The following is a 17,461-nucleotide window of genomic DNA, read 5'->3' on the forward strand; positions in this document are numbered from 1 at the left end:
CAATATTTATTATGTACCTATTGTGTGCCAGGCACTACGCTGAGCCAGGAATACAATTACAAAGCATGAAATAATTGCTACTCTCAAGGAACTTACATTCCAGTGGGGAAGACAACAAATACATGTATGACTATATAAAGAATAAATTTAAAGTGAATAAATGCAAGGCAATACAGAGTAGTTAAATACAAATTAGGTTAGATTGGAGAATAATAACAGCTGGGGCTATGTTATAGGCATCTCTCTAAAGACAGCACCTTCTTAGTTCAGGTTCAATGCTAAGACAAAATGAGGCATTATTAATAAGTCACTGAACATTTAATAAAGGAGGAAATTTACTTTGTCCTAACACAGCAACATAGATACAGGTGCATGTCTGCTCAGTCAATCTTCAGGGCATAGGTACCAGGTCATAACTATTCCCACGGTATTGGGTATCCACTGAGTCTGAGAGGTATGGGTTTGTATATCCTGGTCTATTTAGTGATCCTAGGTCAAAAAGCTGTGTCTGAGAGCTAGGGCCAATCAGGTTTTGTGGTGGGGAGGAAGCTTTGGCCAAAAACAGTTGCATGGGGGAAGGAAGGTATATCACGGCAATGGAAACTGAATCAGGAAATGGCTATTCTACCACCGGGTGGGAGAGAAAGGAAAAACTTCATACCAAAGGTGCTGTTTTGGTTTATCTGGGTGAAAGAGAGTCATTCTATGAGGTTGAGGTAAAGGAGGAGTGTGTTCCAGGCATGGGAGATGGTCAGTGCAAAGGCGGGGAGATAGGTGATGAAGATGGGCAGGGAGATGAGGAACAGAGTGAAGGCCAGTTTGGCTGGCTCACAGAATGCATTAGAATAATGTTCAAAGAGGCTGTAAAGATAGGTTGGAACCAGGTTGTAAAGGGCTTTATGACTAATAGAGGAGTTTATATGTGGCTCAAAGCCTATTTGCACAAGACTTTTCATTGATGGAGATTGAGTACTCAATGATTTGAGAGCTTAAGAGAGAAGATGGATGCTAGTCTTCTGGCTTCTAGCTTCAAAGACACACAGTTCCAGATTCTCTTCAGAGAGAGGTATCTGAAGGGAGAGAAGGACCTTGGGAAGAAACTCAATCAAGATTTTGGAGCATTTCCCTTTGGATGAGACCTGGGATTCTCTATTGGAGATCAGATATATGAGGTGTGGGTGAGTGAGTAGTATGTTGAATGGACCGGAGCAGTGAGAGACTTGAATCAGGGAAACCAGTTGAGAGGATATCCCAAGAGTCTGAAATGCAATGGTAGCCGAGTAAACTTGAGAGAAGTCAGATGCAAGAGAAGTCGTGGAGATAGAAACAAGATTTGGCAATTGATTAGATATGTATGTGAGGCTGAGTAGAGTGAGGAGTCCAGGATAATGCCAACATTACAAACCTATAATAAACAAACACAAATGAGTTTATGAGCAGTATTCATACACAAATTTTTCATCACCAAGATATCCACACCACGTGCCAAAATACCCTCCCTGGCTTCAGAACTGAAAAACCTAGACTGTCCAGTTACGCCATATAAGTTCACTTTGTTAGAAGCAGTGAAAGGTTGTAAAAAGAGTACCAGACGTTGAGTTAAAATTCTAACTCTAACCAATTATTACCTATGCGACACTGGGCACATCACTTAACCTCTCTGGGCCACAGTTTCCTCATCTGGAAAATTATGGGGTTGGATGAAATGACCTAAAAGGTCTTTCTAGCACTAGTTCTTGCAATCTTCTTTTGCTGTTGGAAATGCTCTCTCTTTGTGTGCCTTTAATTACTCTTTTGCACTTTTCAAAGTGCTTTCATAAATATCGAGCTAATCTTTTTTTTAAACATTTGCTCTTTTTTAATTAATTTTTTTCCATCTGACAAGCACTATTTTTTCTCCTTCTCATCTCTTCCCAAAAAGAAAAAGAAAAACAAAGCCCCTGTAACAAAAATGAATATTCAAGCAAAACAAATTTGCACACTGTCCATTTACTAAAACGTCTGTTTCTCTCTGCATATTCAATCCACTACCACTTTGTCAGGAGGTGGGTAGCACTCTTTATCATCAGTTGTCTGGAATAATGAATGATCATCGTGTTGATCGGGGTTCTTAAATCTTTCAGAGTTGTTTTTCTTTACAGTGTTGTTATAGTATAAATTGTTCTCCTGATTCTGCTCATTTCACTGCAAGAATTTGTACAAATCTTCCCAGGTTTCTCTAAACCATCCATTTCATCATTTCTTACAGCACAATAGTATGCTATAACATTCACATACAGCCAGGTCCTAATTCTTGCAAATAGTGAATCCCCCAAAGTGGTTACATGTATTTGAATTCATGCTGTTTGAAGTTATAATTATGTATACTTACAGACCTGTGATGTCATCATCCCTTGACTATTTTACAGTCCTTAAGGTTAGGGTTATGGGGTTAGAGAGTTAGGATTAGGATTAGGGTATAGAACAGTTGTTAGTAATATATTTCATTTGATTTGTTTCATTTTTCTAGCCTGTTACAATGTCTTTGGATCTCAAATATGTCATCCAACTATTCCTATTAGTTTTGTGTCTTCTGAAAATTTAACAAGCATGCTATTCATGGCTTTACCCAAATTATAGATAAAACTGTAGACAAGCCCAAGGCCAACGCAGATCCCTATCTATAGTTTGCAGAACTAGCTTTCTTCTTTTGAAAATCAGGACATTTGCCTGCCTCCTTTTTTTGGGATTCTTTATTAGTCTTTTGAATATCTCAACGATTATTCATGGCAGTCCAATGTTCACATCATCAGCTCTTGAGTATATCCTTGAGTATAATTCATTTAGAGCCAATGTAACACTCCTCATCTATCTTTGACTTCACCTCCTTCATTATAATTTGTTCAACAATTTCCAGACTGAGTATCATTGTCTTTGACAAGGAAGAGTGAAGCAAAATAGCAGTGCTGAGTTCTATCTTCTTCATTGCTCATGAGCATCGTATGATTTGCCTATCCATTCCTTGTTCCCAGTGTTTTTTGTTGTTGTACTTAGTGAATCTTGAAAGCCTCAGACCATTCTGAGATTTAGCCTTCTAGACAAAGCTATTTCCCTGTATTATTCATATTTATCATATTTATGGCACCATAACATTTGGTTCCATGAACATGCCATTACTCATTCATCCTTTTTCTAAATATCTGCCATATAGTTTCTTCTGGTTTTCACTATTATCCCTCCCCACCCACCCCTACACACATAAAAAAGCATCTATGATTTTTCCCTTTTAATATCTTTTAAAATGTCACATTCTTTTAATCTTCATAACTTTCATTGTTCTTTTCTCCCAAAACTTCCCAAAATATGCACGATCAAAATCCTTATTCAAGTTACACAAAAGGAAGATTTAAGGATGGAGTTTGAGCAAAGTATGACCCATATTTGGACAATACACTGTCTCCTCACTTAGATAATAACCCTGTTCTGAGCAAGAGCTTTGATTTATACTTGTATATATTCCCAATATCTAACAGGCAGCCAAAAGCAGTTGAGGGAAAATTAGCTTAAACAGACCTTAGCATAACAACAGGCAAACAGATTATCTTGGGAACATTTGTAGATGAAACTGTAAGAAGAACAACAAATAGATATGTAATAGAATAGACCAGCTGGTATTTCTACAGGGACTCATTTTGGTGAGGATATTGTCATAGCCACATTTGGACTCTACTTTCCTGATACCTGATGACTACTACATGAGGAAGATGTGATGACATTTAGATGAAATTAGAAACAGTAGTTGGACCTCATAAAATACATAAAGAATAATATTTTTAAAAATTGAACTAAAAATCTTATGAAAGTGAATGTTGAAAACCAAAACAAACAAATATATACATAAATAAATAAAAAGTAGAAAAGTAGACCAGTATAATGATCTAGCACAGAGGTTAGAAAATTATAACCTGAGGGCCAAATCAGCCCTTGGTTTGTTATGGTCTGAGCTAAGAACAATGTTGCACTTTAGAATACAATAAATTATTATATAAAAATATAAACATTCATGTTCTTTGAAAAAGCAGAACACAGATTGTAGTTTACTGACCTCTGATCTGTATCATGCCATTGATCTGCATATATATATAATGTCTTTCTTTTGTCTTTTTTCCTACAGAGGGGGAACTCTCACAAAAGCTTGCCCAGGAAACCTGTCCCTGTTGTTCTCCCAACTTTAAGAGCAGGGGTATCAAATTGGAGACCACTAAATTGTACATGAGAAATCTTGCAAGGGCATATTGACTTAGAAAACCACATATTAACATGATCAATGTTTTATTGTATTTTTATTTATTTTTGTTAAATATTTCCCAATTCCATATTTATCTAGTTCTGCCTGCATAAGGAAGCTGGCTGCATATTAAAGATTCCTTGTCTTCTCCTTCCAGGAAAAAGAGAGAGAGAAAAGAGAGAGAGAGCTCATACAAGATCGTATGATAGGTGTGATCATAAAGATAACTTTGATGATCTACTGAGTACTATCATCAAAAAAGTCATAAAAGAGGGATTCAAAGGTATTCACAAGTATTAATTATGATGGAGGCTGTACAGAGAATCTACATAGAATTTGCCCTAACTTCTCTGCTGACCTCCAATCTTACATCTCTAACTGTCTCTCAGACATCTGGAATTGAATGCCCAGTAGACATCTTAAACCCAATATGTCTAAAATTGGACTCGTTATTTTTACCCCTAACCCGCCCCCGCCCGCCACCTTCCCTTTTACTTAGAGGGCAACACCAGCCTCCCAGCTCCTCAGGCCCACAATTTAGGAGTCATCCTGGATTCCGCACTATCTGTCATCCCCCCCTCATAGCCAAGTGGTTGCCAAGGCTTGCAGATTTCGTATATGTATATGTATATGTATATGTATATGTATATGTATATGTATATGTATATGTATATGTATGTATATGTATATGTATATGTATATGTATATGTATATGTATATGTATATGTATATGTATATGTATATGTATATACACACAAATATATGTGTATCCACATGCAGACGTATACACACACACACACACCCCATACACCCTTCTCTCCTCTGATACTGACACCCCTCTAGAGCAGGCCCTCACTACCTCAACCCTGGACTACTGCAACAATCTACCAGTGGTTCTGCCGGACTTAAGTCTTGCCCCACTCCAGTTCATCCTCCAGCCACTCGGTAAAGTGGTTCTCCTAAAGCACATGTCTGACCAAGTCACTCCTCTATTCAAACTCCAGTAGCTCCCTATTACTTCTAGGAGCAAACACATTATGCTCTGTTTGGCATTCAAAGCCCTTCATAACCAATCCTTCACCCCTCCCCTCCCCCACATCTCTCCAGTCTTCTTACACCTTATTCCCCACCACCTACTCTTTGTTCCAGTAACACTAGCCTCCTGACTGCGTCATGAACAAGCCATTCCTTCCTTCTCTCAGCTCTGGGCATTTCCTCTGGCTATACCCCGCTCCTAGAATGCTCTTCCTCCTCATCTCCTCCTACTGGCCTCCCCAACTTCCTTTAAGTCCTAACTAAAATCCCATCTTCTAAAGGGAGCCTTTCCTAACTCCTCTTAATTCTAGAGACTGTTAACTATTTCCTATTTATCCTATGTATAAGTTGTTTATACATATTTGTTCGTTGTCTCCCCCCATTAGATCATAAGCTCCTTGAGGGCAGGGGATGTTTTTTGCCTTTTTTTGTATCCCTAGTGCTTAGCACAGAGTCACATAGTAGGCACTTAATAAATGCTTATTGACTGACTGACTGAATCCAAATGGAAAAAGGATTTCTAATCAATGGATGAAACTGTACTGATTACACTGAGCCCTGGAACACTTTATAATATTTTCAATTGGATCCACTGTCATTCAAAAGAGATTATCTATCCATCTACCCTGGAAAAAACAACATAAATTTTTTAAAAGCCTGTTGCTCAGATTACAGTATGCAATTTGAAAAGAAAAGTTAGTTCATCAGTATGAATCTATTGGATGAACATGCCAGATGGGCAGGGAATAGGAGAAGATACATGGTGAGCCTAAGTACCAAAGACAATTTGAAGGTAAGAAGTGATAACAGACACCAAAGAGGATATTTATAACTAGTGAGGCAGCTAGTGGATAGAGTCCCAGGCCTGAAGTCAAGAAGATCTGAGTTCAAATCCTACTTCAGACACTTACTAGCTGAGACCCTGTGCAAATCACTAGACTTCTGTTTGCCTCAGTTTCCTCATCTGTAAAATGGAGATAATAAGAGTACCTACCTCCCAGGCTTGTTGTGAGGGTCAAATTGTTAAATCCTTAGCACAGTGCCAGGCACATAGTAGGTGCTGTATTATAAATGTTAGCCATTAGTAGGAACAGTAGTAGTACTAGCAATGTATAAATGTTAGCCAATATATAAATGTTAGCAGCAGCAGCAGCAGTGGTAGTAAAGGAGATAAACCTGTCTGGTAATGATAGCAAGGAATAACAAATAAATAGCTCAAGTGCTACACTGGTATGCCTGAAATATTTTTTTAAAAACATTAAAAGCGGAGGAAGACCCCACCTTGCTGGGTAAATCCCCTATGAAAGATTTATGGGAGAAAACAGACATAAGTCACACAGGATGAAGTGTGAAGAGATCAACCGCACCAGTGAGACTGTGAATCCAGCAGAGTTTTCTGCACACCCTAATCGCTTAACCAACATTTTTGGTAGTGATGAGTCAATACAGAATTTTGCACTCACATATTATGCTATTTTAAAAATCAACTTAACTTGGCACCTGACTAAAGCAGATACTTGTCTACTATCAAATGCATAGATGATGCTTTAATTCTTTAGAAAAATCACACGAGCCTTTCTGAAAACCTCACCACGGAACACTAATTTCTGCTTTAGGGGTTCCAAGTTCTTACTGGCCAAGCAAGGTTGATGGTGTCAGGAGCAGGCACAGAGGTTCCCTCCTATAAGCATGTGGGCGCATCAATGCCAACATAGGACACCCAAGTCATAGCAGTAAAAAGACTGAAATCTGGGAGAATCACATTGGCTCAGACAAACTATTTGCTCCTTAGTGCCTCCTGCATTTTGGCTTCCTTCTCTTACACATTCCCTCAGCTTTGATTTTTTTTTAAGATCATCAAGGTGATGTTTATGCCCACTCTATCCCTAACTCTAGTCCTATTTCATCTGCCCCAGGTACAAAAGATTTTACCTTCCTCCCCTAAACCCTAATAGGATTTTTCCCATTTCTCTCCGACCTTGCTGTGAGAATTTAGTGTTTTCTCTTCTGTGCTGCCATCTGCTGGTCCTCTGATGAATTGCACCTGGTAGGCCCTCTCTAATCCATAGGAAAACATGAGAGGTAAGAGGGTCCTGGAGAGAGAATGCTGGATTTTGAGTAAAAAGCACCTTAGTTTGAAGTTGACTCTGCCATTTACTTCCTGTACATGCTTAGGCAAGTGACTTCACCTCTCTAGGCCTCAGTTTCCTCAGCTGTAAAATGAAGGAATTGGAATAAATGACCTCTAAGGAATAAAAAGAACTCTATAATTGTCTATGAAATCTCCTTTAGCCCAAAGCTTTGGAGCTATTTCAGTTATTTTGTGAATCAGACCTGCAGCCACTCCCAGCCAGCACAACAAAAGTCTTTAGGTCAAGTGTGCCTTTTGAATTGTTCTGCTTCTACCTCAGTGACAATAGGTAACTTCTCTTATTGGGGTTAGGTTAAGGAAAATGCCTTTCAATTCCCATCATGCCTCTGGCTGCTAGCTCTGGCCATTCAAATTACTCTGGAGCCCCACAGCAGTCTGGAGTACTAGTGAGGGCTTCGGAATCATTGGTTCTTGTTTCAAATCCTACTCCTACTACTTACTATCAGTGTGACTTTAAGGAAGTCATTTCACCTCTCTGGGCCTTGGTTTCTTCATCTGTAAAATAGATATTACATATTAGATAACCTATAATATGCTTTTTCTTTTGGAGTCAGGAATATCTGCATTCTATTTTATTTTTAATTTATAGAATAAAACAAGCATTTCCATAACATAGTACAATAAAAAAATGAAATATACTTTCTAGTACTAAATTTATGATCCTATGATCCTAAGACTGGAGGGGCAAGATGAAGTTAATGACCTCTGTGTCCTACGTTCCCATAGTTGTACTCAAATAATTGTTCTCTCTAAAATAAAATGTGAAACCATTTGAGAATTACATTTTGTAAAAATGTCAGCACTATGCCTTTACTGAAGTTTTTTACACCAGTGCTTTATCATGACATGGAGGTTACCCTGGGTTCTCAAATGTTATACCAGTTCAGCACAAGTTCTGGCATGTTCTGCCAATATGGAATGACTTTGAGTACGGTTGTAGTAGTGGACTGCATGGTTGTGGTTTGTGGGTTGGCTATGGTGGAGAGGCTCATTGCCAAGTTGGATACAGGGCGACAAAATTTTAGGCCCCAACAATTCTCCAAGACCGTTAAGAAGTCAGAAAGAAGTTGCGATATATGTTAGCAGAGGGTGGACCTTCGCAGACAAAATCACAGTTCTTTCAAGATTTCAAGTAAAATAAAATAAATAAAATAAGAGAAAGCTAAAAATTCTAAAATGTGAAGGTGAGGTGTGCCTTCCAGATATACAGGACCTCTTGCATGAGGGCAGAGTTCTGTGAGTAGGCCTGTTTAGATGGAACTTGAAGTGTGTGAAGGGTAACAGTGTGAAATAAGTCTGGAAAGGTAGACTGAAGGAAATTAAATGCCAAACTGAGGAGTTCATATTTTATCCTAGAAGCCACAGGGGGCCACTAAAGCTTTTTTTTTATTAGACAATTTAAAAATTTTTTATTTAGTATTTTGTTTTTCCTCAGTTACATGTAAAAACAATTTTTAACATTTGTTTTTCAAAACTTTGAGTTCCAAATTCCCTCCATTCCTTCCCCTCCATTGAAAAATCAAGCAATCTGATATAGGTTTTACATATGTAGTTATGTAAACAATTATACAGCAAAGCGCTTTACAATTATCCTCTCATTTCATCCTTACAACAACCCTGAGAGATAGATGCTATTAATATCCCCATTTTATATAAGAGGAAACTGAGGCAAACAAAAGGATTCACTGCTAGTGTCTGAGGTCAGCTTTGAACTCAGGTCTTCCTGAACTCTATCTACTGAGCCACCTTGCTTCTTTTTTTTTTTTAAGGCAATTGGGGTTAAGTGACTTGTCCAGGGCCACACAGCTAGTAAGTGTCAAGTGTTTGGTCTGAGGTCATATTTGAATTCAGGTCCTCCTGACTTCAGGGCCGGTGCTCTATCCACTGTGCCACCTAGCTTCCCCCTCACCTTGCTTCTTAAATAAGAGAGTGACATGTTCAGACCTGCCAAAAGATAATTTTGTCAGCTGAATGGAGACTAGATCAGAGAGGGGAGAAACTAGAAGGAGGAAGATGAATTAGAGTATTGTGATAGTCCAATCAAGATTTGATGAGGACCTAGACTAGTATGGTGGTAGTTTAAGTAGAAAGAAGAGAATGAATTTAATGATATGGAGGTAGATTTGTCAAGACTTGGGAGCCGATTGGATATAGGTGGTTAAAGGTGTCAAGCTTACAAACCCAGGCAAATGGAAGAATGATGGTACTCTCAAGAGAAATATGAAAGTTTGCAGAAGGGGCAAGTTTAGGGAGAAAGATAATGAGTTCCATTTTGGACATGTCATGTTTGACATACCTCCAGAGCAATAGAAGTAGCAATAATTGCTAATAAATGGAATGAATTGTCAGAGAAGTAACCTGATGATTTGAAAGCAAAGTGAAGGGCCTGCCCCTCAGCAAGGGGCCAATGCACATGTCCATTCCCACAAAGCCAGGGCACATATTCCATGGGATCACCTCTTCTTCAATAGTAAATGAATTACTGCATTAGGAATTTTTACCAGTATGTCTGATTCCTTTGTGAATATTAGGGATGTTGCTTTTATTATAATATAATATAATATAATATAATATAATATTATAATATAATATAATATAATATAATATAATATAATATAATATATATATATATAATAATATAATTAATATGATATGATATGATATGATATGATATAATATAATACAATATAACATAACATAACATAACATAACATAACATAATATAATATAATATAATATAATATAATATAATATAATATAATATAATATAATATAATATAATATAATATAATATAATATAATATAATATAATATAATATAATATAATACAATAACTAATGTATACAGCATATTTATATCCATTTTGTAGAATGCAGAGTATGCATACAATTTCAAATTATGATACAGCTTTATAGTTCCAGCTCTATTATTATGATACATTTCTCATATCTATAATTTATCTATAATTTATTTTATAAGCATCATAAGATCGAGAACTGGAAGAGCCCTTAGAGGCTATCTGGTCCAAATGCCTTCTTTGACAGAGGCCCAGACAAGTGACTTGCCCAGGTCATACAGGTGGTAAGTAGCAGAGTCAGGATTTGGTCAGATCAAGTGCTCTAAATCAAACTTTCCTGTTCTTTCCAATCTATCAGAATGCCAAATCCTTGATTCAAAATATAATTCAAAATTTTAATAGTTTTCTTATGAGAAAATATGAACTATTCTATAAGCTTTCCACACAGTGCTTTATAATGAAGTAAAAAAATGGGGACTGTCAGTGTATGTATGTGTGTACATATATATACATACACACACATATATCCATCTGCACACATGTACTCACCATTAGGATATGGATAGGGATAGGCACTGGCCTTGTGATTCTACTAGCATAGCAAACTACCAGTGTAGCTTGGTCCCCTCTCTGCAAACTAAAGCCTTACAAAGTTGACAATAGCAGTGAGAGATTTAGTGACTTGTCCATGTTACACAGCCAGTATGTGCCAAGGGTAGATCAGGCTTTCTTGGCTCCAAAGCCTGGTCTCTGTCTAATTCTATTAGCTGCGCGAGAAAATCAGTCTCACTACTTTATAGTCCTCCATCACCATCCTCCACAAAACATTCAGTATTTTTAATAGAAGAAACGTGGCGATGATATTATCAGAAAACGAATCCTTTTAAAAAATTTAGGTTTTTTTTAGAAAACATAACGTCTTGATAAATATGTTAGCAACTAAAACACATATTAAAACCAGTCTTTATCTGGAAATCTTTCCACAATTAAGGGGCACAAGAAAGATGAAGGATATGTTTCATTCTGGTTATTATCATTAAGCTCTAATTAATCACTGATAAGTTATAGCTTATAGGATCAGTGAATCTCAAAATGTTTTGCAAGCAGCCACTGATGAGGATGAGAAGAGCACAGGACCTAGTCTTGTAGGTAAGGAAGTATCATCCATATTTTATAATTTGAAAACATGATATAGAGGTTAAGTACTTGGCCAAGTGTAACACAAAGGGCAATTCATTATATTTTCATTAAAATGTCTGTCTTCTAGGCCTGTGGTCAAGCTTTAACCCCAAAGTGGGGCTGAATTTGCAGCTCAAACTCTTATGTTTGCAAAATTTCAGGCCTTCAATCATTCTCTCTTTCATTTTTACACCAATGTGGCTTTGTCATTGCCTAAGGGAATGTTAGGGATCTTTGCATAGGCTTACTTTCTCCTCTTGAACTAGTTCTGTTTGTAACCAAAATGCCACAGACCCTTGTTAATGGGGAGAACAAAAAGCTTCTGTTCATACTATATTTAGGCTTTGCCTTCAAAATGTCAGAACAACCAAAGGGTTCAGTGGAAAAAATAAAAGACATCAAACTGTTAGATGGGGCAGTGTTGCAGGGCATAGAATGACAGGCCTGCAGTCAGGAAGACTCATCTTCCTGAGTTCAAATCTGGCCTGAGACACTTATTAGCTGTGTGACCATGGGCAAGTCATTTCACCCTGTTTGCTTCAGTTTCCTCATCTGTAAAATGAGCTGGAGAAGGAAATGGCAAACCATTCCAGTGTCTTTGAATGAACCTAATAGACATCAACAAACACGAACATTTCAATATGGAAATAATAGAAAATTGAATTGTATATGGAACTATAAATTTCTATTATATTTTAAAGCCTATGTTAAATGGTACATAGCACCAACAAAACTGCCCTGTTTATCTGTGTTCCCCTCTGAATCTCCTTCTGCTGTAATCTAGGTTTTAACCTCACCAATGAGGACAGTATTATGCAAATGTTTCAGTCTTGAAACCTGGATTATACTGCTGTCTTCTGCGTATTTTTAAAAGTACTTATTTACTATTTTATTTTCCCAATTACACATAAAAATTTTAATATATATTTTTAATTTTGAATTCCAAATGTTCTCCCTTCCCTCTCCTTGAAAAGGCAAGCAATTTGATATAGGTTATACATGTGCAGTCATGAAAAATATATTTCCATATTAGTCATGTTGTGAAAGAAAACAGAAAGAAAGGAAGAAAACAGAGACAGACAGAAAGAAAGAAACAAAGAAAGAAATGAAGGAAGAAAGGAAGGAAGGAAAGAAGGAAGGAAGGAAGGAAGGAAGGAAGGAAGGAAGGAAGGAAGGAAGGAAGGAAGGAAGGAAGGAAGGAAGGAAGGAAGGAAGGAAGGAAGGAAGTTAAAGTATACTTCAATCAACATTTGGACTCTATCAGTTCTTTCTCTGGAGGTAGCATTTTTCCTCACAAATCCTTTGGAATTGTCTTGGATGTTTGTATTGCTGAGAATAGCTAAGTCATTTACAGTTGATCACCATACAAATAGTGCTGTTACTGTGTACAATTACAATGTTCTTTTAGTTCCACTCACTTTACCTTCCAGGTTTTTCTGAGAGCATTCTGCTCCACCGTCTTCTGTGTGTGTTTTTTTTTTTAATGTTCCTTATTCCTGGGGAAAGGTCATCATCTTTCTCCCAACTCCCCAGCTTCATTTCAGGCCTTTCGTGTATATACAGAACAAAAAAGCCTTTTGAGCTTTGAACCCTGTTCCACTCCACACATGGAAAATTTCTCACAACAACCAATCAGAACAGTTGAGAAATAATATATTGCTTTTAATGGCTTTCTAAAAGCACTTTAATATCTCCTGTCTCATTACAGTTGATTTAACATATAATTATTCATTCATTTTGACATAGGTTACTTTTCTTTCTCAACCCAGGACATGAGGGTTAATATTTTTTTCCCACCAAATTCTTGAAAGTTGTGCCATCATAGCGTAAGTTCTTGCAGCTTCTACCAAGCAGGCTAAGATTTTGCATATTGGTCCAGGGATGAATTGTATCTACTTTGTGCTGACCAGACAAGCTAAAGATAAGAGAAACTATTTTTCACCACAAAGTTGCAAACCAAAGGTTCTGCTGAGTACCCATTTTTGCTAAAATAGAAAGCTTATTCTTGGGGGTAGAAGGAATTGTTTTCAATCAGAACTAAGGCGTTCTGAAGTTCTGTCCTGTGTGAGTCAGATAAAACTAATTACAATACTTCATTGTTGGTTTGTGTCTCATATTACTATAAATGGACAGCCCAAAAGAATATGAAATCTATGATTATTCCTTTAGGTATAACTTTACATATTCCCAGAAAGATAGTCATAATCCTCTTCTCCAAAATTGCAGAACAGGGCTAATCCCTTCTTCCAAACCCTTCCAATTTACATTACATACTGCCAAAGTAAATTTCATTTCCTACTGCTCTCATAAAGAATATATACATGAGTGTGTATATATATGTTTGAATATATATATATATATATATATATATAGGTATATATTCAATATATATTTTTTTCAGGTTTTTAGTTGTGTCAGACTCTTCATGACCCCATCTTTTTTGTGTTTTGTTTTGTTTCGCTTTGTTTTTTGCAAAAATACTAGAGTGGTTTGCTATTTCCTTCTCCAGCACATTTTACAGATGAAGAATTGAGGCAAACAGGGTTAAGTGACTTGCCCAGGGTACAGCTAGTGTCTGAGGCCAGATTTGAACTCAGAAAGATAAGTTTTCCTGACACCAGGCCCAGCATTATCCATTGCACCACCTAGCTACCAATTATTCATTTATGAATACCATATAGTTATAGTATATATAACGGATATTCACATATATATTTATACTCATTACTTATAAAAAGAAATCCACTATCATTAGTCATTGTTTTTGGATCCATAGTTCTGGTACACATCTAAGTCTTGTTTGTTCATTTTGTACTTTCTCCCCCACTAAAAAAATGTAATGACAGACTGGCCAATGAACCCAGTTCTTACAAATATACAAGTGGTGTCACTGTTGCAATTTTCCACATTGAAGAGGCTGGAGAGCCTGCTTCTGGGAGAGCTGTGAAAATGTGTAGTGGAAATGTTTTGGAGAAACTTTGGAGCATGTGTATGCATCCCGTGTGTTTGCAGATTGCTAATCACATGCTGGATAGGAGTTTCTTGATTCACTGCAGCTACAGGGTCATAACCGAGGCTGTGGAGAGATAGGAGGGAAACATGGAGTTTTGAGTTTTGGGTGTTTTTTAAAGGTGAAGAGAGCAAGACATTTGGCAGTCCAAGAATCCAGGAATCTGAGAGTTCCTGGAGTTAAAATCAAGCAAGACTTTGAAGCTAGTATGATACAAGGAGGGAAGAGAAACCTTTTGGACTCATCATAATGGTGGCAATATCACATTTGGTAAATTTGGTAGGATCAGTGTTATATAGGACAGTGCTCATTCTGAGCCCACTGTCCCTAGAGACTGAGGTTGTATAGGGGGAGAGTATGTCCCCAGTGCATTAGGGAAAATACTTGTATTTCTCTTCTAGCTATCTCTTCTATATAAATATAACTTTTAATGGTTAATTAATGTAACTTATTCAGTCGTGGGCCACTAGTCACTGGTGGCTAACAGTAGGAGGACCTATCCAGATTGTTGGCTTAAGCAGTAGAGAAGACATGCCTTACCTGTTAAGGGTACCCCTCCAACCTTTGGAGTGGGGTAAAAATGTAGCCAGCCTTGTTCTGAGGAAATGAACTAGAAAAAATACTTGCTACCAAAAAAAAAAAAGTAATATTAGTGAGGCAACATAGCACAGTAAAAAATGCGCCCAGTTTAGAGTCAGAAAGAGAACAATTGCACAAATCCTGGTTCTCCTATTCACTAGCTGTATAACCCTGGGCCATCAATTAACCTCTCTGGGCCTTTTTTTTAGGATTCTACGACTCTCAGGCTTTTCCAGTTCTAAATCCATGATTGAGATTCCTCATTCATGTGCATAAAAGAAAACATTTATTTTGGATTTCAACAATTATATGTAAAGTGGAATGGAATTTGGGAGAGCTGGTTTAAGAATATGTGCTTTGCTATGGTTTTAACTAGGTTCTACTGTTAATCAGTGATAGGGCCCTGACTCTGAACCACTGTGATAACTCATTAAACTGTAAATGGGATATAATATTACCTGGTCACCAGGGCCATGTCTAGACATAACTAGGTGTCATAGCACACTTAAAAATAACAAAAGGTAGCATGGTAGAGTAGATAAAGAGCCACTTTTGTAGTTAAGAACACAGGACAATGCTGCCCCAACATTCCTGAGTGAAGGTAGAGAGATCTTACTATCTCATCTCCTAAACTCAATGGTGAGTAAATCTTTGGATCCAAAACGGACGGCAGTTTCTTATTATAGAACAGCATGGTTTAGGAATTGATTTACCATACAACAAAAAGGAATGCCAAGTCACAAGCTATACGGTTTTTCCTTTGTATTTGTTTGCATGTTGTCTCTCATTGTATTGTAAACTCTTTGAGGGCAGGGACTGCTTTTTGTCTCTTTTTGTATCCTATGTGTTTAGCACAGTGCCTGACACATACATAGTAGGCAATAAGTGTTTATCAATCGAATGAATGAATTTGACATTTATTTTTTCCTTTAACACATAAAGGAAAAGGAGTTACCAGCTCAGGTCAAATTCTCCTTTGGGTCCAAGACATTTACTACACTTGACTAGATTTATAACCCAAAATAAAAAGCAAGCATGTATTGGATGTTAAAGTAAATAACTGCTGCACAGAAAACAGGAAATACATCTTGCTTTCCTTGTTGTAATCATTTATGGAGATGAATAAGACCTTTTAAATCTATCATTTTTTTCCCTACTAAAACCAAATCTTTCCTTCTCCAAAGTGACAGTGACATTTTTCAACCAGTTGATGTTATCATTCCAATTTATTATGAAAGAAATTGATGTTTCCCTCAGTAATTCGTTGTCCAAAAAGGTCACAATGAAAAAAAAATCAAAGTATACATATATTTTTAAAATCTTTCAAATAGCCCTTTCCTTTCCCTGAGAAATATATAAATCCTAGATCTCTTATGGCATTTTCCCCATGTGTCTTCAAGCATATATTTTCACAGACTCTAAGCCTTAGTGGCACACATTGACTGATATTTTTAGATATACATACTCTCCCCCTATATAACCTCAGTCTCTAGGGACAGTGGGCTCAGAATGAGCACTGATATATACCACTGATCCTACCAAATTTACCAAATGTGATATTGCCACCATTATGATGAGTCCCAAAGGTTTCTCTTCCCTCCTTGTATCATTGATGCTGGGCTACCTTCATTTTTAGATAAAACCTATAATTTTGTAAGAAGTGAAGAAGGCTAAAAAAAAAAGGCTCTTCATGTATTAAAGTTAAACCTAGGAATACAATCATTTCTGTTAGGAGACTATTCCATTCACCTAGTCAAAGATACTTAAAGTGGATATTACATGTGGTATGCTCTTTGGAAGAACAGACCTTCAAAAGGGCAGATTTCAGCTTAATAATAGGAAAACCTGACCAGTAATTTGTTGTTGTTGCTCAGTAGTGACTGATTTTGTGACCCCATTTGGGGTTTTCTCGGCAGAAATACTGGAGCCATTTCCTTCTTCAGTTCCCTGTTGCTTCTAGGATGACGAATCAATTCCTCCCTCGTGTAAAGCCCTTCACAATTTTACTCCAATTTGCCTTGCTCTCTATTCCTCTTTAGCTATTCCACATTTAATAAACAATCATTTATCAGTCCCCTAGTATGTGTCATACACTGTGCTAGGCAAAAGGAAAAAAAAATAGAAAAGAAAAACATTCCCACCTACCAGCCACTAAGTGTATAAAACATGTAATACAGAAAAGAGACTATGTATAAACAAAGTTAATAGAAAGTAATTTTCAATGGGAAGAACATTAACAATTAATCAACAAGTATTTATTAAGCATCTACTATTTGCTAGACAAATAGCAGATAGTGTGTTAGGTAATGGGATACAACTCAAATACAGATGAAGAACTGAGGCAAACAGAGTTAAGTTACTTGCCCAGGGTCACACAGCTAGTAAATGTCTGAGGCCAGATTTAAACTTGGAAAGATGAATTTTCCTAACTTCAGGCCCACC

The sequence above is a fragment of the Phascolarctos cinereus genome, unplaced genomic scaffold (genome assembly GCF_003287225.1).
Source record: "Phascolarctos cinereus isolate Bilbo 61053 unplaced genomic scaffold, phaCin_HiC Scaffold_7;HRSCAF=346, whole genome shotgun sequence".
NCBI classification, from domain to species: Eukaryota; Metazoa; Chordata; class Mammalia; order Diprotodontia; family Phascolarctidae; genus Phascolarctos; species Phascolarctos cinereus.